Here is a 25602-nt window from a genome sequence, read left to right on the forward strand (position 1 = left end):
TACGAGGGGAATTTGCACAAGATTTTGAAGGCAGAAGGGAAACAGCAGTCCTTATTTTTTTTCCTTTAAAATTAGGGCTGTCTCCAGGAATGCAGGCAATTTGCACGTGCTGTCTCTGATCCGACAGCTTACTTTGTTGCTGTGGGTCATCTACCAGACCAACAGGTCCTCCAGCTCCCACCAAATCTCCTCCTTCGGGGTCTGCTAGTCCTGGATCAGATGTGTTAGAGTTCGGTGGGGGAGACCAGAGCACAGCTCCTCCTGCACGTCACCTCGGTGGCAGTTGCAGAGACTGACAAGGATTCCCATGTGCCCTTATTAACCTCCACACCTAGGTCTCTTTTGTGATTATCTCCATCACCTTTCAGAGTCATGTAAGGTCTAATACCTACTTATTAAAAACCCCTTATTCTATATTGTTTACAGTGGCTCTATACCTCCCATCAAAATTTAACTCATACCTCTGGTTTCCTGAGATGCAGCAAAGGTCATTTAGTAGCCACTTGATCTGTTCATCTCAACTCAAGTCCCATGTCATTACCCTATCCTTTGAAAACATATCCTTACCTAGAACTGCTAGGAGAGCATACTGAGAAGTTCATAATAATAAAAATGAATGAAATCACCATTTATTCGGTGCCCGCCATGTGAAAAATCTCGTGCTGCACATCATCTCTAAACTTACTAATATCCCATAAGCTAGTTATCATCGTTAACTTTTACAGATGAGAAACTGAGAGTCAGAGAGCTGAAGTCACTTGTCCAACGTTAAGCATCTAAGTCATAATAAAGCAGGAACTCAAATGCAGTTCTGTTCAAATCTCAAGTTTATATTTTTTTCATTGTACCAAGCTGTCATCTTAGGAAAAAGAAATAGCTTTCTAGAGGATATTGCTTTGTGACTTCCCAGAAATTTATTGAATCTCAATATTTCATTCTCACTTATTCATATCATAGAGTTATTATATATTTGAGGAACTACAACTGGATACACACACACACACACATACACACACGTATACATACAATCACCTTTCTGCAGTCCTTATGTCTTAGAAAACACCAATAATTGCTGATGTGCGCAGTGAGAAATGTCACATAACACTCTACTAAAGAGCTATTTAGATAGTCTCAACATACAGCTTCTTTAACTCTTTTAAATCTGTAGACTTTTTCACCATGAAACAAAGTTTTTTCTTAACATTGCTTTTGATGAACTTCTACATCTATGATCTCATTAAAGCTTTACAATAATGAGCCTAGAAATGTATGGAGCTCGTGTTATTAATGTTTCATTTTACAGATGCAGAGATTAAATTCTAAGAGATTATATAAATTATAGAAGTGGAATATGTTGTTTTTTTAATCTACCTGGTTTCCTTTCTCTCTTGATCTTAGAAGAGCAGATTTTGCTTAAGATTCTACTTCCTACACAATTTTTAGTCCCTATAGTTTGTCTGGAGTTTACTCCTCCATCATAACTAGCAGGTGGGCATATTATACTGACCTGGAAAATCATCATATACCATGCACTCTATCATAATGATGTGTTCAAATGGCCACCGTCAGTTTATTTAGGGCTAAGCTCAAAAGAAAGACCTTGAAGGAAGCACACTCTTCCCCTGAACTTGGAGGTAAAAGAATGTAAGCCTCTTTTTGCACAGGTTAATAAATGAGCTTGAAGTCAACACAAAAGTAAGAAAAAGTGAGATACAGAGACATAGTTCCATGTTGCTTGAGCACCTGACTCCAGTTATACTCAAAGGAGGCCACCTTAGAAAATTTTAGTTACATTTAAAATAGATTCTCATTCATTTTCTCTCTCTCTCTCTCTCTCTCTCTCTCTCTCTCTCTCTCTCTCTCTGTCTCTGTCTCTCTCTCTCTCTGTCTCTCTGTCTCGCTCTCCTCTCTCCTTTCCTTTTTCCTCCTTCTCTTTCCCAGTCCCTTCTCTTTCCCTCCTCTTTTCACTTCTAACTAAGCTTTGTAATCAAAAGCTTAATACTACTACTACTAATAAATAATATCTAAGTTTTTAAATCTTAACTGAAAGTCTGGAACTTAGGTTTACTGATATTTAGCATGTCATAGTTCTTCACTAAGCAAGCTACCTCCTGAGGAAATGGCATGCGTTTTCCCTCTGGCTGATATATACTTCTAACGTAAACATTCATTCTAATTTTGTTTCTCTAGAGAATGTTCCCTCTTGAAAATCCAATGGAAGAATAAATGCTTGTGGAATCTGACCTTTCTCTGAGCTATGTAACTCCATATGTAGTATAAAGGATACCAATAAGGCAAGATTGATATGAGTGCTATTTTTCTGTTTTGAAGAAATCCACTTTATGCTATAATCAACATCCAGAGATTGCATTACAACATCGGTCATCAATGTCTCCCTTAATCAATTAATTTTACTATATTTAGAGAAGATTTATACGCAAAAATAAGCATTTCTGAATTGTTTCTGTGTGTGATTTTCTTTCCATGTTTTCTTTTTTTTTTTTTAAACAAGAGACTGATAAATTCTGTACAGTACAATGGCAGGATTTCACTATATTATGATGAAAGAGAACTGAGAACATTTTTGTCTGAGTGATGAAGGAGCAAGCAATATGTAATTTATAGTAAAATAAAAGTAATACTGTATTACACTATAAAGCTGTCTATTGGATTATCACTGAATAAGCTGTTCAATGTTTACTTGTATATAACTGATATGTTGAACAAGTAGGACTTGTAGAGTGCAATCAGAAAACTACTTTATTTCTTCCTCTCACTGCTTCTTCGAATCCTTTTCATGTAACTGATTCTCCTGCACCTATAAGAAATCTTGGGCAGGTTTCATAGTTTAGCTCCTTCCCTTGACCCAATAAATCATTCTGCAGTTAATCTCAGCCATAAGAATCATCTCCTTTTAGTAATTGCTCTGTCCATTCTGTAGTATTGATCGCAAACTCAGAAAGTCATTCAAAGTTAAGTTTCCCCTAACAGACCCTCCTTCCATCCTCTCCTGCCTTCCTCAGGCTGCCTCTTGTAGCAGGGAGGAGACGTGTGGTTGGCTTCTTCGTCTTTTTGTCTTGATGCTGCTCCTCTTCCCTCACTCAAGAGGCTGCCTGTGACTCCTTCAGGGTTGAAACAGAGGAGGGAGGAGAGAATGCTGACAAGAAAGGTCTTTCTGGGCTTAAACCAACCAGCAATGAGTGTTGGTTTTCTCTCGAGGTGACTGATGTTCAAAGGTGATTCGATTTCTCATGTGCGCTCCCATTTACTCCTGAGAGATGTCCTTGGTTGTTCCTCTTGCTTGGCTGGTGCCTCTCCTTCAGCCAGCCATTTCACCTCACTTCTGTACCTTGTTGTGTACTTCTGGCCTCTTCTGCTGGGGTCACTTGTCATTGGGCAGATGACAATGTCCATGGGACTAGCCTTAAGCCAACATTCCCACTGGGAAAGTCATGGAATTAACTCTGGGCTGCATTTAGGGAGAGGATGGTTTCCTGATGCAGCCCTATTCTCTGGTGGCATGAGACATTTCAGGCAGCGTCTGGTGCAGCCTTTTTGTTCAGGAGTTAATTACACATCATCCGCCATGTCTACTAAAATCCAAGAGTTACACCTCCAGGGTCTCCATGGGGTATCTATCGATAGCCTTCCTAACTAGGTTGGAGGGGAAGTGAAACATCATCAATCCATTCTCCATCATAAGCAACTCTTTCAAGACATTTAAAAAAAAAATTTCAACCTGTTGGCCCATCAAAATTAAAACTTTTTAGAAAATGGGCAAAATCTACTGTAAAACACTTTTTTTTTTTTTTTTTTTGTAAGTCCTGCTTGGATAGTCTAGTTCTTCCCTCTGGAATTTAGACACTTGGCACTGTCTTTCTTAGAGCTTTGTCTAAATCCGAGTCCTTAAACAGCCCATTGATGTGAATCTCTTCCACTTAAAGTAGTTTCACCAAATATCAGAGTATTTTTTATTCGAAAAAAATCATGCTCTATAGTTCAACCTATAGCTGTCTACGTATGTGACAGTTAGAAATAACTAAGTAATTATTTTTACTCTGCTAGTATATATTTAATATTTAGATTTAATTTTAATCAACCAATCTGCCTGACATCTTCATGCTGAGTAGACTTACTCATCCTGAAAGAATAAATGATGTATTAACCAGTTGCAGAATGGGAGGGAGTCTCCCAGGAGAATAGATCTGGGAAAGATTCATTTTGTTCTACTCTGACTAGACAAAAGTAAAGAAGTTTGCTTGTATTTTAGTTTTGGAACAAGCAAATCCAAGAGGACTCCTGGTTACTTTATCAGGAAGAGGTCACCACACCTGGTTGTAACAGCATGGTAATTCTGGACCAGGGACAGTTTTGCCTGCTAGGGGGCAATCTGGCAATATCTGCAGACACTTTTGATCATTAGGGCTGGGACAGGGGGTGCAGTGTGCGGAGGCCGGGAATCCTAAAACATATGCTACCATCACAAGGCAGCTCCCTCCACAAAGAACTGTCAGGTCTAGAGTATTGATTGTGCTGAGGTCGAGAAGTCCTGCTTCGATGAGGAAGAGCACCATAAATTACAAACGGGAGACAATGTACACAAATCCTTGCACTTTTCAAAGTTGTTAACCACTTTTATTCCTCACATTCATTCCATTAGGAAAGAGCTTTATAGGGTGTGTGTTGATCTCCTCTTAAGCAAGAAGGGGAAGCTTGAGCTCTCCCCTCTTTCCCTCCCACAATCAGGGTTAAAGAGAAAGAGCCACAGCATAGTCAGCTCCAAAACCCTAGAACTGGGGGCTCTCCAAAAGACTTTTAGAAAATGTCTTCACACTTTTTAAAGTTGATATAGAAACTTTTAATTATCGTATGCTGAGAGCTATGAAGTACATATTCTCCAGAAGTGAGATATATTGCACATGGGCTTTAAATATACTGTTGTCAAAAGTTTATGGCTTCAGGTTTAGTTCATTCAACTACATAAGCTAATTCTCATTGTCAAACCAGTCCTTCACAGCAAATGTATTTTCAATCAGAAAATGTCTGATTTTAGTTTTTAATAAAATAAAATAATGTGCATCTCTGTGACAACTTTTCTCACTTTTTAATTCTAATTAAATAGACTATAAAAAAAAAGGAGTTAGTTTATCACTAGAATGTAAACTCCAAAAGGGTAGCAAGTTTTGGTTGTTGCTTAGTAATATACTCTCTGACACTAAGCACATAATAGGTGCTTTACAAGTATTTAATACTGGATGAAAGAAGAGATCACAGTTAGATTACACAGATAGACAGACAAATGGATGATAGATAGAGAGATGATAGATGATAGACAGAGGCACTGAACTCAACCATGATTTTTGGCCAGGATGGAATAAAATGCCTCAGTCACCTAAATGAATTTATGCATTCTCAAATTATCACTGGGAGTCTTTACTAATTGGGGCACAGATATTTGGACTGAGCAAGAGTTTACCTTGTACAGCAACTATGAGCACTGTGCAAGGGGATCAAGGAATGAACTGACAGACCACAGACAGGTTTTTAGGAAGATAATTTTGGAAAGAGCAGTGCAGAAAATGAATTGCTCTAAAGCAATCCACACCGATGTAACTGCTGGACAGTTCTTCTGCTCTGATTTGAAGACCGGACTGCTAAAGATTGGGAAATGACATATTAATCATAAAAGCAAAGCAGGACAATATAAGCAAAGTTGAGCAAAAAGGGAGATGGGGTGAGAATACAGGACTGGGCCAGACCAGTGACCTAACGATAGAACAATCAGGATTGCTCTAAAGAAACAAGAAAGATATCCATAGAACAAAGATCCTAATATAATTTTGCAGAGTAGATGGAGTAGGGTATAGAAGTAGCCCTCTGTGTCATTTTATAGGTTTCATTTTTCTTTATAGAAATTGTCTTTCTTTGACGTGATATTAAATGTTTATTTTCTTATCAGTTTTTCACCAATAAATGATATAAAGAACTTTTCTTTCCCCCCTTACAGCTACATCCTCAGTGCCCAGGATGGTGCCAGGCAACTTGAAGGTACTCAACCAACATTTTTGGATAACTGTTGAACATGGTACCTTGAACATATTTGTAGATCACACCTGATGAAGTGAAATGGGCCTCTGCCTACACCTTGAGTGACCCTGGGGTTTCAATTTTTTCAAGATGAAGAGGTAGGAACTGAAATCACAGAGAGAGAGAGAGAGAGAGAGAGAGAGAGCGAGAGAGAGAGAGAGAGAGAGAGAGACCGAGAGAGAGCGCGAGCTAACTAGAGAGATTAAATGCCATACAAAAATGCTAATAATAAAGTTATCAAGTCTTAGTAATTATGTATCAGTGATATGTAATCATTATTTCATTTAATTCTTTTACCGAATCTATGACATAGGCACCATTAGTTTCGCCATTTAGCAAATGAAGAAACTGAGGCTTAGGAAAGGAAAGATCAGTAACTATCCCCAGGTCATACATTTAGTAAGATAAAGCTAGAGAACTTGAGTGATGTCTCTTATACAAAGTTGTATCTAAACACTTACCAGATTTACTATAATTTGCCCTAGGCTTTGCTGTCTAGACGTGACAAGCTTCCTCTTAGGAGAAGATCTTATTCAAGGTGCCAGGAAACTTAGAAAGGTTTAAGCCAGTCAAACTCTTTGATTGAAAGTAAATTACAACCATTGTTTGCCTGCTCACTTTTACTTTTAATGTACATTTGTGGGAGAGTGCAGAGATGAAAGCCTTGTCAGTCACAGCTATACTTAAAAAAAAAAAAAAAAATCAATCCAAAGGCAAAAGGATCTCAAAAAAGATTCTACAGTGGCAACATGAGCTAGTCCCAAATGCCTATTTTCCATTCAGTTGTTTTTCAAAGTTTGAAAGCTGCTTGTTAATTCCGTTTATATATATAAAAGATTTTAAGGTGTTTGTTTTTTCTAAGTAACATGATAGAGTCAAGTGGCTTTTTTTTTTTATTGATGTGTCAGTAGGAAAAAAAATTGAGATGTCAGTAGGAAATAATCAATATAATTAATTATTATGGCATTTACTAACTTTTAGAGATTGTCATTTATTCTTTTTAATTGTGCTAACATTTAATTAGGAGACATTTGTGAGCACAATTGTTACAGAACTTTAATAGCTGAACATCATCTTTTTTGTTCCACGATTTTATCTTCTTTCTTTTAACATGAGGAAGAGGTTTCATTTGGGTAGTCTTCTGTCTACGGTTAATGTAAATGTGAAACATCCTATGAACATTATATAGGGAGGAATATATAAAGATATTTTCTACAGAATTCTAACAATAGACTAGGCTTTTCTATTCAGTGCCAGCTTAATAAACGCTAACACTCACATGGCTCAATATCTGTCTACCAGAAAGTAGCTAAAAAGGAACTCCAACTTTTATTTGTATATCTCAAAAAACATTAACATTCCTGCACTAGTATTTCTAGAAATTTTCCCCTCCAATGTCTAATATTTTCCTGCCTCGTGTCTGTTCGAAAGTTCTTCAAAGTCTGAAATCTCAAACCTTCTTCTCTCAACTGCTGGCACTTTGTCTACTCTTTCCTCCCATTTTTAGTTAGAATTCATCTTTCTAGATGCATTTTCTCCCTCTCTCCTAACACTTTGAAAGTCATTCCTACCTACCTCCATTCTCCTAGTTTTGTGCCACGAAAGATTCTGGAACCATGCTGCCAAACACTTTGCTTTAGGTGAAGGGATGTGGGTGGGGGTGCAGCAAGAGGAGGGCAGAAGACACTTACTACTCAAGCAATAACACATGCTATTCCATTGCATGGATAATAAGGGAAGGGGGCCGATACTTTCCTCATAAGTTACCCTTAGTCTGGCATTAACAGTGGGTTTCCAGCTTCCAGCTTCTTTTAAATTTCCATAAATCGGCCTTATCATATTCTCCAGAGGTATGAGTGCCATCTAAGTAGCATTCATTCCTCCTCGAAGGTCTGACCCTCAGCTCTACGGACACAGAGAAAATGGCACCAGGTGGGCAGAACTACATGCCTGAGTCCCAGAAGCTGAGCCTGGCTTCACAGTGTCCCACTTCTGATAACCCCAACTGCTTTCTCTGTTCCCTCAGCTCAGGAGGTGGTGGCCACATCTGGCAGTTAAGATGTCTGGATTACCCCAGGTGGTCCTTTGATGTTGATTCAGTTCTCTAACATCTGCATAATCATTCCTTACATTAAGTTCCCCCTGTATAAATTCCTGGTGTGGTTTCTGGGTTGAGACAGGGCTGGAGGATGCTAAAAGCTTAGATCGCTGGACTGTTACTGAAAAGAGTCACACTCTATACTTGGAGGAGAAACACTATATGTTCTGATTTGCAATTGAAAATTATTGTTGAAAACAGTTACGTAATCTTGAAGTAAAATGATAGTAGTTTAAATTGTTAAGTAAAAATCTCAATTTGTTCTTTGTTTCTATGTTTTGAGTATTTTACAAATATTATACTGTTGTTCATGAAATGATTACATGTTCTTGAAATAGATCAAACTTTATGAAAAAACTTATAACTTATTTATAGATTTGTAAAATTGAGTGCTAGTGGCTCCTAAGAGAGACATCTGAGGTAAGACATTTTTTCCCCCTACTTCTGCATCTCTTTCTGTACCTCATGGAGGACCAATAATTTTTGAGGCCTTCTGGAAATTCACTTATAAAGTAAAAAAAAAAAATAGCTAAAACTATACTGTTGTGTTTTGCCTCCAGGAAAACAAATGATGTGTGGCAAATGACTCATTTTATAAGTTTTATTAATATGATACTTAAAATAGCATGTTGTGTTTGAATAGAGTTTTACTATGCACAAAATACTTTTTTTATTTCTTATCATCCATATTCTTATCCATGATTATATATCAGATATATTTTTACATTTTTTTCCCCTTTTGAGAATCTTTAACTCAGAAGGATTCAGAAATTTGCCCAAAGCTTTAGGAATAAAAGGTAGCACCTGATCTTATACTTACTTTTCAGAACTTTCTATCCAGGCAGTATTTTACTTTGCTCCATTGTTGATTGACTCTCCCATAAAAAATATGTTATCAAAAAAGAGTATCTTATCATGGCCCAATAATGTTGAAAACTCCCAAATTAACAATGTTGGAAAAAACACATTATCACATTTATTGTGTAGCTTATGTAATTTTTTTTTTTTTTTTACTGTGTTTAACAGGTTTATCAGAGACAGGGCTCTAAGAAACCACCTGGAAGGTATAATTACCTTCAGAAATATTTTATTATTAAAAGGTATAATGAGAGGTCCTATAAGAGTAGATTAAACTATTAGGCAACCTGCCATGAGTGACTTTGTAATTTGAAAGATCATTTATCATTTTCAATCATGACTTTCGTTCATTTTTTCTAGGTGATTTTTCAAATTACTCAAAAAAAAGTCTCTCTCTTTTTTTTTTTGGATTGCTCAGTAGATAAATTGCTCTTCTTTTTTAGCACAGAAAATAAAGGTACATTCGATAATTAATCTAGATATACATGTGCCATTTAAATTTATAACAGCTTTAAAATTTATCTTCGTGTAAAGTTGTTGGATACTCAGTTATTCTTACTTCAGAAATTCATTTCTGTGGCCTTAGTTTTCTTTATCTCTAAGTCTTTTTAAACTTGCCCAAATACTTCTAAACTACTGACAGTTCTTCATCAGAAAGTAAACTAACAAAAAGCATATGATTTAGACTTATTGATAAAGACTTAAATGTATATGTCTATAAGTATGTGCATATGCAATGTTTTCACAGAAGCTGCTAATTTCCTACTCAATATCAATTTCCCTCTATTTCCTTACAAAGGGACATCTATATTGCTGAAAGCAGCAGCATACCCAGCTAAAAATTACTTTTCCAACCATCCTGTACAGATAGGAGTCGCCAATGATACATAAACAACCATCATGTGATTTGGCTTCTTCCAGATGTCAGGTTTTTACAATTTTATAAATATTTTTTCCTTTCATTTTGACTTACTGATGTGGATGGAGATATGATGGCTGGTACTACAGTATCTATATTGTGAGTGTTACACAGTCAAGTATAAGAAACAAAATCATAACCTAAAAGGAGCAAAGCAGTTGACAGGAGGATCATGGGCAATCGATAATACAAGGAGCTGCCAAAGATCCCCGATCTGCCTGTCTGAATTTTGTTTGTTTGTTTGTTTGTAAGAGAAGCCACTGTACCTTCAGATTTTTTACTAACAGGCACATATAGTTCCCTAATTAACATCATGCTTTTGAAGATATGGGATGCTCTTTATGCAAGTCTGGTGGGACCATACACTGCTATACAGTTTGGAAGACAGACTGACATGCAATATCAAAAGTCAGTAAATGTAAATATATTTTTACTTAGCAATTTCACATCTAGTAAAATTTATCTAAAGGAAATAAAGTTGAGTATAATATGGATGTATAGTGACATTAATCCCAATATTACTTACATCTGTTTAAATATTTGAACTAATGTAAATGCACGATAAAAGTTGTTATAGTAAAATTATATACAGCTCAACACTAAAAATAGTTTGTGCAATATTATGACATGAAAAAAATATTTATGACATTGTAAACTATCCTAAAGTGGCATCATATATTTAATTAAAGTACATTAAATGTACAAGATATACATTATGATACAGGCAATGTCAGCTATAAAAAAAGTCACACATGTGCATAGAAAACTATCTGTATGGTCATACACAGAAAAGTTGATGTAGATATTTTCAGGTTTTTCAGTATGGAGTAAATTTTATCTGAGCTAACCTTTAAATTTTTTCCATAATAAACAGATGTCCTTTATGTATTAAGGGAAAACTATATTGAAAAAAAAATAATCTGGTATTACTGCTATTAAAACATGGTTAGTATACCTAGATTAGAGAATTGAAGTCATTATGATTTTTCTGAAGATTATATATATATATATATATATATATATATATATCCTTAGTTTTTCTCAATATAACAGAGAAGTTTGGAAAGTTTCCTAATGGAATTAAGGCAAAATTTTCTGACTTCCTTTTGGCAGGGATTTATTCAGTTTAGCCATATTATTATCATTCTAGTTAAACAGCATGTGGAAGTGGTAGATATGTTCTTATTAAAATTTATGATACCTCAACTTGCCCATAAAGCCCTTGAGAAAATATTTGCGTCTCACTCAGTCTTTACTCTCAGTGTCTGACACACATTAGTCTTTGAGTACATGACTTTTGATTGTATATGCAATCCTATCCACCTTTCTCTTGGTCCCAGGATGTCGCTATAGTCTCTGTTTGGTATGCCCCTTTAAGAAATTTTTGTTTCATTCCTGGTCTACCTTATAGTAGCTTTGGTAGATGAAATTTTAAAACTCAAACATAAAGAGAAAAATCATATATCTGAACCAGGTAGCCCACCCACACAGAAAATCATTGAGCTGTTGTGGAAGGCATATGTACAGTTTGACAAATATTTTCAGATCTTAACAGCTTTTAGAGGCATGATAGGAAAGTACCTACAGGAACCCTTCCTGTCAGATAGGGCTATATTATTGTACCGGCCAATGAGTTATATAAGCTAAAGTGACTTGCTTGTTAAATGTTGAGTTGCCCACGCAAGGCTTTCCAAAGTTTTCTTTCTTCCCTTCCTCTTTGTGATGGTAACCAACAACTTTCAAGATACTGGTTATTCACTCATCTTGGATTCTTAAATGACTACAGAGAGCAGATCTTCAACAAATGTAAAGTGTGATCAAGAAAAAAGTCATTGTTATTTTAAGACACTGATATTTTGGAGTTGTTTGACACTGCAGGATAACCTAGACTATTCTGATTATATACAAAACATTTAGCCATATGATTACATACAAAAAATAAAAAGCATTTTTAAAATTTAAATTAGACCCTTGAGCTCAGCAATAAAATCAATGACATGTGACTCTACTATATACTTGAAAAGGATTTATTTTTGAAAGAAAATATATGTTTATATGGGTGTATATACACATATATGTATATATGTATATCTAAATATATAAGAAATTCAGGCAGTATACAAAGTTGCGCATGCGCACGTGCACACACACACGCACACAAACACACACTAAAATGTTTTTGAAAAATATCAGCTTGGATCACACTATGCCAATATAGCTTACACTAGTTTCATGCAAATGAAACTTGAAGTACCTCTTTATATCTACGTACAAATGGAACGATAAATAGATCGGCAGACACGCATAGACACAAATAATTTTTTAAATGATATTATACAAATCATTACATGAGATTAACTGAATATAAAAAGAAAAAAGTAAAATTGGAATAAAATTGAGATTAAAAAATTTGTCGACTTTTAGGAAAAAATGTTTTTGGTTCTTTTTTTTTAAACCAGAGATTCTAGTTTCCTTTTGAATGCGTTGGATGCATTTTCAGATATTAAAAAGAGATTAATTTTTAGATATGAATGGTATATATGGTTACACAAACAAAAAGTGTTTCCAGACCTACACTGAAATTATGTATGGTTAAATCATATCATGTCTGTTATCATTTGAATTAATCAGAAAAAGGATCGGGATGAAAAGTAGATGGGGTGGAATTCTCCACAGGTGGATGGCTTTGATACTGGATGGTAAGGATAGGTGGATTCATTATAATAGCCTATCTAATTTTTTTTTCTGAGACTTTATTTTCTTTTTAGAGCATTTTAGGTTCACAGCAAAACTAAGAGGAAGGTACAGAGGTGCCTATATATGCCCTGCTCTCATACACACATCGTCTATCAACTTTTATATGTATTTGCAATTCTCTGTAACATAAAATTTTAAAAAAGAGATTCTAGATTCTAAAATAAAATTCTGTTTAAAACAACCTGGGCACCCCGCTAAAGGGTATCTCCTGAACACATGCCTGACAGACAAGCTGAAGCATAAGGTGAAGCCTTTGAGAAAGTGGACAGATGTCCATTAGGAATTAGTACAACAGAGCTGAAACCAGCATCACTTTTGACCTAGCTTTCCAAGTTTCCACAAGCAAGCAGTAATACTCCAAACCCAATTATCTGCCTTCTGTTCTGCTGGCCAACTATTGGATTGATGATAGAGTAAAGGTAACAAAATTAAACAAAACAGGGATTTTATGTAAAAGGGATTTCTTTCTGCCTTTGTGATAAGGTGGTATTATCATCATTATAAAAGGTTTAAAGTAAGTGAGGCATTTTATATTACCTGTAAAATACATTTTAAAGTGCTAACCTTGAGAAGAATAACCCTGATTAATTATAGTTCCCAATAATTAATTCACTCTTTTAAATTTTTTATCCAATTATAATTCTTCTTCCTAGCTGGTTTCCACTGTAATCACTCATGTTCTGTAAGAATAAAATGCTCAAAAATGGATCTAATTCAGCAACCTGAATATAGCAGCACTAATTATAAAAGTAAACTGTATAAAATGTCAAAAATAATGTGACCAATTTTTATTTTTCCTGTGACAACTTAAGAAATTAATAGGTTTAACTCAAAGGTATCCCTTTTAAAGTTCCACATTGACACTCTTATTTCTGCAGAGTAGCTAGGAGACTCACTCTTTGAAATGATTAGCACTATTTCCTATAATCTCCCAAATAATAAACATTAAAAAACCCAGATGTATGAAGAACCAGAAAAATAACATATAATAGGAAATATATATCATATAATATATTAAAATAAATATTATAATATATCATATATGTGATAGAAAAAAAATCTTTGCTTGTCAAGGATAGTCAATTCTTTTTCAAAGACTTCAAGCAGTTTTCTTACAGGAATACCAATGACCAAACTTTACCATTAAGATTTTTCCTGGTTAGATGAGAACAAATCCACAGGGAATAAAGAGAAAAAAAAAAAGCAACTCAGTCCAACACACTTGAACAGTTAAATTGTTATTGAGGTAGCAGAGACAAGGAAAGCTTTGAAAAAATTTTTTCTCTATAGTGAAAACTATGAATTCAAGCTGAACAGGTTTTCATTAATATGATAAAGGACTTGCTTTTGAAGACTAGAAATTGTGTTAGAAATTACTCGTTATATAGTTCTAAGACTGGAAGTGTCATATATTAAAGGGAATCATTACAGTAAAGGGATCTGGAGAAAAAGTACCAAACCCTTTGGTGGCACACCAGAAAAACGATTCATCACTATGGGAGTTCTGAGAGATTGGTGGACTGGTATGAATATCAGGAGCTAAAAAGTTAGATCCTTCATGTACTCAGTATCTATCCTGGAAGCCACTTTGCAGAGTGATCACATTTCCCACCAAGAAGTCGGTAGTGTGGACTAACACAGACAAGCTGAGCCCTCAAGGAATCCGATAACCAGGGACCATCCCTAAATGTCGGTGCTAGAATGTACCAAGAAGCCCAACTGTTTTCCAGTTCTGAAAGTTGGTACGACTGAAACTTATTTCAGCCTCACCGAGCAATTATCTCATTTAGCAAATCATCTTACATGAGGTTGAAATAATGAGACGTAACTACAAGTCAGAAACTCCATAAATGGAACCAAGCAATGAAGTCTGCGATGAGACACTTGGGAAATTAGAGGGAGGAATTTGGATTACATAATATATTTTTCTCAGATGATATATGTTTTTATCTGAACTTAATGTCACAGAAATTATTCATTTGATGATACTATTTGGGTTTCTAAGAGCTAGAGGGGGATAGGTGAGTCCATATTTATTAAATTTAGGGAAAAATGGGGATTGAATTCTTTTTAATGTGATATCTTAGTTTGGTGACTTAGATGGAAACTCTAAAAAAGCCTAGTCAAAAAAGAAGAAATAAAAATTATGGATTTAGAAAAAAAGGGTAAAAATGAAACTTGTCAGTTCCTTTCAATCAAGGCTATTTCTCTCACTAAATGATGGCTATGTAAGCAGAGAAATATTTATTCCTAAGTAATAATCTTTTGTTCAATTTACCTTGGAGAAGAGGGTATAAAGATTTGGGGCTACAAAAGAGACAAGAAGGATCTAGATATAGAGAAAGAATATTATGATGTACAAAGATCTCTCCCCTCAAAAATAGAAGCCAACTCCATGTATTGCTTTCCCATCTAAAGTTTAATTTATTTGGAGATATGATATGATATATATATATATGTATATATATATATATATATAGAGAGAGAGAGAGAGAGAGAGATACATAGATAGATATACACACACATCAACATCACATTTATTATTGTATGCTTTTATATGGTTATAGATATCAGGATATTGTAGCATTATGGGGGGATATGATCATGAAGTTGTATAATTTTTCTACCAAAAAAAAGTCTTATGATATGGCCATTATTATCTCCTATTTGTAGTTGCAGGATTTAATTATTGCTGTTCGCTCTCTGATTTCACTGAACCTGCTAAAAAATACTCTCTCTTTGGATCTCCTTGTCCTTTAGATCTCTCATACAACACAGGAAATCTCTTAATTGATCCCTTGTCTAAAAATACTGGAATCCCTATTATATGTGTGTGTGTTTTAGACAAATCTGTATATGGATGTGCTTTCTTATTCATGACTTTGGTTAATTACTCTTAAAATCTTTCTTCCTATTCTGACAAGTCTTCACTCAAGACTAGGAATCCCTTCAGTTTCTGAATACTTCCTCTCCCTTGACTGATGGACTCCATTGCTATATGAGTTTTGTTCCACAGGAAGAGAAAGAGAGAGAGAGAGAGAGAGAGAGAGAGAGAGAGAGAGAGAGAGAGAGAGAGAGAGAGAGAAGAAGGAGGAGGAGGAGGAGGAGGAGGAGGAGGAGGAGGAGGAGGAGGAGGAGGAGGAGGAGGAGGAGGAGGAGGAGGAGAAAAAGAAGGAGAAAAAGAAGAAAGAGAAGAAGAAGAAATGATGATCACATCCAGGTAAAAATTCTGGTAATACATCTTGAGATAAATCAGTATCTAAGAAAAATAAGCGCATGAGTGCCTAAACTTTCTCCATACACATTTTGGTTCTGAGTTGACTTATATCTAGAGTATGTATGAAACAATTCTTTGCACTTCAAATTGATGTTACCATTTTCTGTGGTTCTTTTGCAAACAGAAAAGTGTGTTTTATATTTATTTCTCTACTTCATAGTAAAGCAAAATGTATGAGGTATACATCTGAGATGGTTTTTAATGATAACCTGAACTTTCACTGGTTATCTGTCAAATTGCTAGAAATTAACAGAGATTCTAAACACCCTTTGTTTTTGTGTATTTATGTGGTCGTATACATATTCTGTAATAGAAACTAATTTGAATTTTCAAACTCTGCATTTCAATGTCCATATCCTTTTTATTATCTTTCACAGCAATAAAGCAATCAGAAGTAATTCCTCCTAGAAAGAATAATTAACTTCATGTAAGTGGCATTGTAATATATAAAACAAAACTATATCCTTTCGAAATACGTATTTGGATGATTTCAAACAATTTTTGCCATGCAAAAGATGTGGAATGGTCAAACTTAGTACCTCAGTGATGAGAGATGGACTCAGGAAGTGTTACAGAAAAATTCTGCACTGAGTTTCTCTCTTAATCTGTGGGGAGACTGGACTAAACATTGATGTCATCTTGGAGATGAGCATGGTACCTGAAACCAATGTTTGGATGGGGATAATTTAAGACACAAACTGAAACTATCAGAATGGAAAGGGCTATTGGCTGAATTATCAGCTGAGAGCACTCTTTGTGGAAGACATATACAAAGTCCCTAACATAGTATTGATGGGCACAGGATGAACCACCACTCAGCAGGCACCAAATCCATTTCACTAATTCTTCTGGCCAGAAGAAAAGACACTAACCCAGAATGGAGTCAATCAGCAAAGCCAAGGTTTGCCATGCAAGCTGTACACGCTGGCAAATTTATAAATCTATTGTGATTGAAGTAGTCTATTTGGAGAAGAAGAAAATTTTAAAAAAGTTTCATTCTCTATTAAGGGACTGTAGAGATGAAAAGAAAGTTAATTATCTAGAAGTAATCTATTTTAAGCGAAAGTATTTAAATTTTAAAGTTATTCCTACTAATAATAATGTTACTTATTGAGTATATATTCATACTATTTGTATGACTGTAACATTCGCACTATTTGTATGACTAGAACAAAGGCCTACAGACTGGAAATGTTCAGTGTACAACCTAATCTTCAAGAGAGAAGACAGAAAGAAATACAGGTCCATTGCTCTAATTTCCCAAGCAAGTAACGTGATGCTCAAGGTGATACAAACAAGGTTTCTACCTTAAATGAAACGAGAAATGCCAGATATTCAAGCTGGATGCAGAAAAGAAAGGTGTATTCAAGATCTAATAGTGAATATTCATTGAATAGTGGAGTGCTTAAAGAATATCAAAAGAAGGTTAGTCCAAGCTTTTAAAACACAGTTAAATCTTTGAAAATGGATTATGGAAGGTATGGGTTTCTCTAAAATGAATGGGTGTGCCTCAGCCCTTGATAATTCAGATTTGTATTGAGGACAGGAAGCCAATGGGTAGAGAGAATAGGGAGAAGCAGAACATTTTCCCTTATGCAAAGGTATCAGACAAGGTTATATTTTACCTCCCAATTTGTTTAATCTATGCACAGAATATATCATACGAAAACCTGGGCTAGACTCAGTGCACGGAGGAGTGAACATCAGTGGAAGAATTATCAGTAACTTAAGATATGCAGATGACACCATCTTATTGGCAAAAAACAGCAATAATCTGAAACAACTTCTGATGAAAGTGAAAAGAAGAAAGTGCCAAAGCTGGACTGCATCTGAACCCCAAGAAGACAAAAATCATGACTATAGAAGAAAATACACAACTTTAACATAGACATAAAGATATTGGAAGTATTAAAGATTTTACCTACCTTGATTCAGTCATCAATTTGGATGGAGTCTACAGCCGAGAAATCAGGAGAAGGCTGCAGCTCAAAAGGGGAGCGATGGAAGAATTAGAAAAGATCACCAAGAACAAAGATGTGTCATTAAAGGCTAGGGTGAAGGTTATCCACACTCTCATGTCCCCATTTACTGTGTACAGATGTGAAAGCTGGACCATGAAGAAGGTTGAAGGGGTAAAATCGATTTCTTTGAAAGACAGTTTTGGAGGAGAGCTCTCTGGATACCCCAGACCACCAGAAAGACAACCGAGTGGATCCTAGAGCAATTTTAGCCTGTCACACCACTGGAGGCCAACACGACTAAACTGAGCCTGTCCCATTTCAGGCCTATCGTGAGAAGGCAGGGTTCTTTAGAAAAGACAATAATGCTGAGAAAAATAGAAGCCAGCAGGACACAAGGAAGACCAAATACGAAATGGACTCACTCTAGAAAAGAAGCCGTACGTGCGAGTCCGCGAGTCCGCGGGAGCTCAGCAGGGCTGTGATGGGCAGCGCGGTGGGGGCCTCACTCAGGCACAGGGTTGCCAGGACTCAGAGCACAGAATACACGTCCACGTATTTACATAAAGGCATTATTTAATTTAATTATATTTAACTCTCGTGCGAATTCTCTAAATTGGGTCTAATTATCTCTATTTAATAAATGAAATAACTGAAGCTCAGGTAATACAGTTAACGGGCTGAGCTTTCCCCCATTGGGAAATACTGCAGTCAGATTCGGTCGGTCTGATAACAAAGTCCTCCTCCTAAAGTAGTGAGTATGTTGATGAAGGAACTGAGACCCAGATTAATACTTGTTCCGTATATCTAATTCATAGGATCATTTAGGCATGTAAACTCTGTAAGTTAATTCATGTTTTCTGATGATTCAACTATCACCTTTTATTTTTGAAAGCGAAATAATCGTAACAGCCAACCAGGAGGGCAAGTAGTAAAACATCTAAAGAGAAAAGCCAATTATTTCAATGTTTATTCATTCATTCATTTATTCAAAAACTGTGCTCTACATCATAAAGCATTGTGCTACTTAAGCAATTTTTTTCTAAGCAATAACACAGGCATTGTATTTCTCCACCCACAAGAATAAGATATATTCACTGCAAAATTAACTCTGGTTTTCTTTTCCTTAAGTGAATTATGGGTATTGTGAGAATCAAAATAGTATTCAGACTTTTAAGAGAGCCTGATAGTGAAGGAAACAGAAAGACTCGATTTAGTATGAAAGGGAAATGGACAATTAGCCTATTAATTCTTTATTAGATTCGTAGAAGGTTAATTGATAACTCAATAGTTTTAACCACAGCCATGATACCCTTGTTGGCTCAGAATACAGGAAGAACAGGATCATTTGCTTAGAAAAACTCATAGATAAGTCACTTCTTAAAGTCACTAGTTGACATTAAAAAAAAAATGTACAGACATCCTGTTTGGAGAGCTTCTAGTCAATGCATAAGACTGGGAAGCAATTTTTGATACTCGCTCTCAACCAGGAGCATGAATAAAGACCCACATGAAAATCCTGAGGGACCAAAGTTTTCCCTGTAGTGTGGTCATGAATAAGGCACCTAGAAGATGGACTATTACTTTGAGTTGGAGATGACCTAACACATATATTCTCTTTATCTTCATGAAAACAGAGTGATCCCTTAAGAAAAATATTGTGCTATTTATTTTATGAAGTATTATTGCAACGTAGTGATAGACATGCCATATTAAGGGCACTTTTTGCTTAGGCAGGAAATGGAGTTAAATATTGCTGTAGACAGGAGCTGGATAATACCAATTTGAATTCATGCAATTACATTTAGGGCTAAGATGTTGCTCTGGGTAGAGGTGGTTATCTTCCCTAATTTCTATTTTCATTGCTATGAACTTGATCTCTTCTGTAATTTAATCAAAGATCATAAGGATGAGAGAAAAAAAATGAAGGTCTAAAACATTTCTGATTGAAAATTTTTCGAGATAAGACAAAAGGTTCTGTAAAGGGAAACAGAACATAGAGGAATATGGAAACCAAATATGTTCTCCCATGGGAGCATCCAGGGGTCACAGACCAATGGTAACTCTTGGCACAATGTGGAGACATTTGGATGTATCTGCGCCTTTTCAATTGGACCTTTTCTTACCATAAGGAAAATGACTGTGGGGTGTCTGTACCACTAAGAGAGGTAACATTCTGAAACCCAGGTGAGTTTTTTTGAGGAGAATTTACATCATAGGGATACTCCTATCTGGGAGAATTCCAGAGGCCCAAGAGTCCAGGTAGTTAGATCTGCAACCTTGATTATCTTCACAGATTTTCTGACTGCGTAGGATTCTGACCTGAATCCCATTGACAGTGAAACACACACACACACACACACACACACACACACACACACACACACACAGAGCTTTCAGAAATGTAAAAAAGAAGTTACATTAGTTATCTAGTGCTATGTAACAAATTGCCCCAAATTTAGCTTAATCAACATTCATTATCTCACGCAGTTCACAGGAACCCGGAATCACCTTAGCTGTGTGGTCCTCCTTTAGGCTCTCTCAAGAGGTTGCAACCATAATGCTGACCAGAAATGTATTCAATCTGAAGGCTTGAGTAGGGCTGGAGAATTCATTTCCACAGTTCCTTACCCTACGCCTTGCAGTGGAGTGCTGGTAGCGGCAAAGCAGCCTCAGTTCCCCACCGTGTGGACTTCACTGTAAGGTTACTTGAGTGTCCTCACAACAATGTAGCTGGATTCCCCCAAAGCAAAGGATCCAGGAGAACAAAGGGGACTCAGCCACCGAAGTCACACCCCATCACTTCTGAAATACTTAAAGGTTACAGAGGCTATTCGATGAGAAGAGACGGTAGAGGGGTATGAATACCAGGAGGCAAAAATCATTGGGGCATCTTGTAGGCTAACTACAATAAAGGAAAAAAAAAAATAAAGCCATTTGTTTATGGATAGTTTGGATATGAGAAAAAATGGAAAAAATCAGGTATGAAACTCAGGAGTCTGGCTTTAAACAGCATTGCTACTTTTGTTCAGAAGTGTTTTGCATTTGTACTTTCTTGGTGAGTATTTGTTAGCATGTATACATGACAGCCATCATTTCTCTAGGGAAAGAAACTGGTAAGGAGGTTGTTAATTTATATCCTCTACTCTGGAAAGATAAGAAAAAGTATCCTAGAGTCTGTTATAAACCAATTATTTCACCAAATTAATGGAACTAGAATGTCTGTATCTCTAAGGTAAATAAAAGGTATAGAAATTAAGAATTGGTTAATAGTACTTAGTAGCAGAAAACAGTTTAGGGTTGTCTGATATGACAACTGTTGGTTTTCTCTAAACTAAGATTTCTTAAATTTTGCACTATAGACATCTGAGGCTGAACTATTTTGTTACTTTTTGTTATGGAAGTTTTTCCTCTATATTGTGCAATACTTAACAGTATCACTTACCTCTACCATCAGATGATGGTAGCACTTTCACTATAAAAGCAATATGATTTAGATGTTGGACTGGGGAGTCTAGAGGAGGTAAAATCACCCTTAGATAAGAACCACTGGTTTAAAACTTTTTGGATAGTTAAAAAAATTTTTGGTTAAATATTTGGAAAAAAATATGTAAAAAAATTCTTGCTCCAGCGAAATCTTGTGATTGACCCACCTGCAAAGAAGTCAGTGCTTGTCATGAGAAAAATAAAATATCTCTAATTCACCTAAAAATACAGGACAGAAATCTCATTTAGATAAAAATGAAAACAATTTTTTAGGTCAGTCCAGATTTCAAAAGTTGAATGCCTGCAGTTTATGCCTTTTAATAAGTTGGACTTTTTGGATGGAAAAAAGCAGCTTCTGATCTCCTTTATTACTGAAGTAAAAATGAAATTGTAACATGGGACAGAATAGAGATCCACATTGTGGGGAGCGTTGCCGAGCAGTAGCATAAAGGTAATATTTATGGGAAAAGCCAAGTGTCTTTTGTAAAAATGTTTTTATAAGGAAACTCAAGTTTGCATGTTGCTTCCGCAAAAGTCCCATGGTTATTCTAGGTCAGATAGAAATGCATGAAGCTTGAGAAACCAGAAAGACTATATCTCAGCCACTACGTGCAGAAGGCATAATAAAGACGTTACTTCCTTACATAGTAAGGGAGGCAGATCGAACAACAGCAAGTTGATTTCATTCAAAATGTATAGCATTAAGATTATTTTGTACATTGCTAAAATTTATTATTGAAAAGTGTAAAACGAGTTTAAAAATGGAAGAGCAAGGAGCAAAACAGAATATCTTCCCAGTAAAACAAACTTAACTGGTGAAAACTATTAAAAACAACCAGAAAAATAACTATATAAAATCTGTAAAAATTATCTAAGGATATCCAGTAAATAAAAAAAACATTTATTTGAAAATACACACACACACACACACACACACACACACACGTATATACTAAACCTTATTTAGAAAAACAAGAGTTTGTGGCATTTGAACTAAGAATGTCATCCCCACCCCAGCTCAGCCTAGAAGCCCTACCTAGAATAGATACAGGTGGTGCAGACAAGAACATAGGGCATCTGTTCTCCTCAGCTCCTCGTCTAGAACTTTGGCTTCCCTGTGAGAGGGTTTGGTTCGATCATCAGCATTTTTTTATAGTCCGGAGCTCTGTTTGCAGAAGCTCTATTTTAAGCAAGAGCGTCTGAGAAATCTGAGGGTCCCTTCTGCCCAGATCCCACACATAGGACAGGAACTCTGCTATTGAACTGGCAGACTGGGAATACTGTGGGCACCAGCCACTCTCATCACAGTGTACCAGTAGGATGGAGATTCTATGAAAGAAGAAGCAAGGAGAGAAGATTCATGGCTACCACCCCAACTTAGTGCTGCTCCTAGAGCTGCGGTATCATTCTGAGAAAAGAAACTCACTTTTCCTTTCTACAGCTAGACAGCAATGTGCAAAGATTTTGCCTAGGGGGAGAAGCAGGGTGTCAGAACAGAGAATGTCAAGGAGTTCCCCAATAAAGCCAGATTTAGAGTAGTATGTGTGGAAGTTCAGGTTTAAGGGTGCCCTTAAAAACGGTGGAGATTTTGGTGGTACACAGTTATGAAGAGACCAACGGCTAAATTGCAGATAATGTAGAAGTCGACTGGAAAGAACCAGGGAGAGATGTAGTTAAGATTTCTCTTGGGGCTAGAGCAAGACTCAAAGTTTGATCCAAAGACTACCCCTGCAAGAGGACTGCATTCAATTGGATCAGACACTGGGGCAAGTTATGCCCTAAGGCACTGTTAAAAAAAAAAATAGAGCATTTCACAGACAGTTATTGGATGCTAAAGGCTGGGGGTGAAGTCAACAAAGGCAGACAGCTTAATAGAGAACTCGGGGGAAAAAGTCAGAGAGTCCAGCCACAATCACTGTTATCACAGAGAGATAAGCCAAAGCTGCACCCCAGGAGTGACCTCAAAGGCTGTGCATTAGAGGGGCAATAAAATTCACTGAAATGGTCTAACTGTATCACTAAAAAAATAAATAAACCAGCATTTCTGCAACAGGCAGGTGAGGGTTATGTTCTCACTCCTTCTCTTTCTGCCACCATCTTGGTTCTGTGTTCCCTGCACAAAATGCCACAGAAATGGTCCCTGCTGCACAGAGAGGAGCTGCCACAGCCCCAGACTGAGACAGGATCTGGAACAGACCGTGACAGTGATAAATTAGTACTGCAGATCCCTGAACAAGATCCCACACAGGCGACCACAGAAGCCCAGCTGGCAGCAGCAGCTGAAATCTTTGAAGAGCCTGTTAGTAAAGTAAAACAGAGCCAGAGTGAAAAGAAGGTATAGAAGGCTATGTCCATACTGGGTCTTCAACAGCTTACAGGGGATGCTAGAGTCACTATCTGGAAATCTATCAAAGAATATCCTCTCTTTCATCACAAAACTAGATGTCTACAAGAGCCCAGCTACAGGTACCTACATAGTTTGGGGGGAAGCCAAGATTGAAGAATTATCTCAGCAAGCACAGCTAGCAACTGCTGATGAATTCAAAGTTCAAGGTGAAGCTGTCTCAAGCATTCAAGAAAATGCACAAACTCCAACTGTACAAGAAAAGAATGAAGAGGAAGAGGTTGATCAAACAGCTATGGAAGTTAAGGACATAGAAATGGTCACAGTACACGCAAACGTGTCAAGAGCAAAGGCAGTCCAAGCCCTGAAGAGCAAAAGTAATGATATTGTAAGTGCTATTATGGAATTAAAGATGTAACCATCTGAAAATGAGGATCTTTTTTTTAAATGTTTCAAACAAGTAACAGCTTAGTTTGAAATTTGTACTGTGTCTATCACTAATAAAATTATGCCTTTTTGTGGGAAAAAGAGAAAAAAATAAATAAGCAAACAACAACAAGAACAACAAAACAACACTCCAAAGGTAGGAGTTGATATTCAGAATTTTTACAATATATTTTCTAAAATGCACAGTTTTGAACAAACAATATTATTGGATATGCAAAGAAACAGGAATGCGAGACTCACACTCGGAGAAAAAGATAGTTGAAACTGCTATTGATTGCGCTCATATGGTAGACTTTGCAGACAAAGACTTGAGTTCATTATAAAGATATTCAAAGGACTAAGGGAAATCATGCTTAAAATAGTATGGGAAGGTATGCTGACAATATCTCATTTAGCAAAATAGACCAATAAAATCATTGAAACTCTAAAAAGGAGCTAGTTGAAAAGTCTGGAGTTTAATAGTACAAAAACTGAAATAAAAATTACACTAACTAGAAAGGCTCAAGACTAGATTTGAGTTCGTGGAAAAGAGAAAGAATGCACAATAGGTAGACAGAGTTATGCAATCTGAAAAACAGAGAGATGAAAGAATGAAGAATAACGAACAGAGCCTCAGAGAACTGTAAGGTACTTGTAAACATTTTACCGTATGTATAATAAGAGTACCAAAAGGAGAGAAGATAGAAAAAAAAAGAAGAAGAAATGTTTGAAGTAATAATGGCTGATGACTTTCCAAATTTGGTGAAAAACAATTATCCACACATTCGAGAAGCTCAACAAACTCCAAAGAGGACAGATTTAAAGAGATCTATGCCGAGGCACATCATAGTGAAACTTCATCTACATATCTAAAATGATCCATGTCAAAATCCCAGGTGGCATCTTTTGCAGGTTGTTAGGCAGATTCTAAAATTCTTATGACAATGTAAGAGACTCTGAATAGCTAAAACAATATTGAAAAAGAAAAAAAATGTTAGAAGGTACACACTTTCTTTTTTCAAAATTTACTGCAAAGCTGCAGTATCAGTATAATATTGTATTTGAATAAGGATAGACATATAGATCAAGGGGATACAATTGAGAGACATATTATCTTTACACTCAGATTTTAAAAATTGAGACAGAGGTTAACTTGACCAAGGTCACAAATAAATGCTTACAAAAAGCAGAATTTGGGTTATTATATATTTGCATCAAGCCATTTTTTTATTTTCATAAAGAAATTTAACTTCGGTGTTTCTGAGGGTAAAGTCTAGTCACGGCCTAGTGATTAATTCAAAATATACTTTGGTTTCACAATGATTTATTACTATTTAGGAAATGTACAGTGTGTCATTGCTGGATCGAAGTCTCTTCTCTTATACTCCTGTT

The 25602-nt window shown here is 36.1% G+C and overlaps 1 protein-coding gene and 1 pseudogene across 1 annotated transcript in view; one reads left to right on the top strand and one right to left on the bottom strand.

Annotated features, from left to right (window-relative positions):
* The window catches only part of TENM2 (teneurin transmembrane protein 2), a 2693686-nt gene that overhangs the window by 1475716 nt on the left and 1192368 nt on the right, over window positions 1-25602 (bottom strand). The gene's annotated exons all lie outside the window — the stretch shown is intronic.
* Window positions 17997-24303, top strand: LOC107514077 (annotated as a pseudogene).

This window comes from Rousettus aegyptiacus, unplaced genomic scaffold (genome assembly GCF_014176215.1).
Source record: "Rousettus aegyptiacus isolate mRouAeg1 unplaced genomic scaffold, mRouAeg1.p scaffold_m13_p_7, whole genome shotgun sequence".
Lineage (NCBI taxonomy): Eukaryota > Metazoa > Chordata > Mammalia > Chiroptera > Pteropodidae > Rousettus > Rousettus aegyptiacus.